The sequence below is a fragment of the Cyprinus carpio genome, chromosome A22 (assembly GCF_018340385.1).
Source record: "Cyprinus carpio isolate SPL01 chromosome A22, ASM1834038v1, whole genome shotgun sequence".
In the NCBI taxonomy this organism is placed as follows: Eukaryota; Metazoa; Chordata; class Actinopteri; order Cypriniformes; family Cyprinidae; genus Cyprinus; species Cyprinus carpio.
The window spans coordinates 3281274-3283656 of record NC_056593.1 but is presented as its reverse complement, the minus strand read 5'-3'; positions in this window follow the sequence as shown (position 1 = coordinate 3283656).

Genomic DNA, 2383 nt, shown 5'->3' with positions numbered 1-2383 from the left:
TAATCAGTTTAAGTTCTGGCAGTGTTGCCAGACATTGCCAGGAAAATAAATAAAAAATGAAAAATAAAAATTAATAAAAACTATGTGGAAATGAGTTCAAATCATTTGTAAATAAGATATGATAAAGATATCGCTAACCCTAAAGTGCAACTTCCCTCTCTATTAAAACTTTTTAAAGTGTCAAATTAAGTAGAAAAACACTAGTCCAAACGTGCTTATAATACTGGATCTGGCAACACGGTGGCACCCGCGCCCTCACTCACATTTCTCGGTTCATACCACGGCGCTAAACATTCTTGCAAACTGTCTAAAATTAATTATACATGCAGACACTCATGTGAGGAGCTTTAAATAGCAGAATAGTTGTTTAGAGAACACATTTTGTTTTTGAAAATTAAAAATTTACAGAGGTCTGAACCTTGGTGACCTTATAGCTGGCTACTGGCATGCTCTCACCTACAAGCTGTCCACCCACCAGATCAAACCACATTTCCGAAGAATACTGACCACAGCAGGTTTCAGTTTGACTCAGATGATGAGCTGCTAATGCCACAATGTGAGATGGAGTTTACTCATTTAATCAAACGTTCATGAACTTCTTTCTACTTTTAATCACAAAAATAAGATATTTAGAAGAATGTTGGTAACCCAGTAGTTTCTGGTCCCCATTAAAGTCCCTTTTATTCAAGTCATGTCACTCGTCAGCCATCTTTGAAACGACTCTCGATCATGCAAGTGCAGCTTCTATCTCTTTGAATGGGGAACATCAAATTTTTTGTTTACAATGAATCTTATATTAGAAATCACCAGTGAAATCTTACTACAACTGTGTCATAAATGTTGTTGTTTTTGCTAAAATATCGTTATTAAAAGCTTATTTTTCAGTCTAGATCAGCCAGTGCGCATGCGCAGTCCTGAGTGCACGTCTCAGAGCGCTGACTGTTTCTATATTTTTTGGGATATTCTAGTTGGTGCGGATGTGATTCCCTGACTTTACCGATTAGCGATTGGCTCTGTCATTGGCTCGCTTCCTGCGATTGAGCGGCCATATTAAGCGTTGCACTTTCCCCCATTCAAAATTGTACGAGTGACACATCTTGGGTATTCTATAGTCTTTGTCCCCATTGACTCCGATAGTACGAAAAAAAAAAAATACTATGGAAGTCAATGGCTACCAGGAACTGTTTGGTTATCTTCATTCTTTAAAATATTATTTTTTGAAAATGTTCAGTGTTAAATGATATAATGAAGAATGTTTACTGTTATCAAGTTTTAAAAATAGCCAGATAAGCATTTACAGTATATATATAACCATATTCATTTGTGCATTTCACCCAGTAGGAGGGTCAAACGCGGTCACGGGAGGATTCACACACCAGATGAACATCTGCTTTAGATCAGACTTTTCACTGAGCAAATGAAGAAAATGTTTCACGTGTTTGTTTTATTCTGTTTGTGCTGGTGGCACCTGATTGGTAAGTTATAAATATATGTGTTTTTTGGCCTCATATTAGTAACATTCTTCACAGCTGTTAAAAATCAGGGAACGTAATGGAAATTGCTGTAGCGAATATTACTTAAATCTCAAGGTTTACAAATGCAAATATTGTCTTAGAATTAAAAAAATAAATACTTTGATAGTAACCATGAACAACAAAAGTATAAATTCATTAGTTGAAAAGTTTATCTACTGATCTATATCTCGCATATACAAAACATGTGGCGTTGACGATAACCAGAAGAATTTTTCATGTTGTAATTGACTTTGTAGCGTCATACATTGTGTTCCAGATGAATGTTCTGCTGTTCTGAATGTTTTTCAATTCACATTTAGTTAAAAACAACAGCTGATTTCAGGCTCTGTAAACCATCAAGAGCCTTACATCTGTGTAAAATCTGTTTGTTCATCAGGTGGTGTTTGGTGATTCAGTGTCACTGATGGAGGGAGATTCTGTTACGCTACACACTGATCATACTGAAATACTTGAAGACGATGATATACTGTGGAATTTTGGAGCTGAAAAGTCTCAACTTTCTAAAATGAAGAAAAAGAAGCAAATCTTTCACATATAATGGTACTACTGAGAGATTCAGAGACAGACTGAAGCTGGACAATCAAACTGGATCTCTGACCATCACAAAACATCACAACTCAACACACTGGAGTTTATGAACTAGAGATTAGTGGAGCGAAACTGTCATCCAAACATTCAATGTTTCTGTCTATGGTGAGGAGAGATCATTTGTAATGACCTTCAACGCCACAAATGCTGTCAAGTGTGTTTTAGTGGTATTGAAACTATTTCCATACTGAAGTTTGGGATGAAACACTTACTGACTGTCAACACACTACACTGAAAATAAGATTGTTGACTAGATTTAC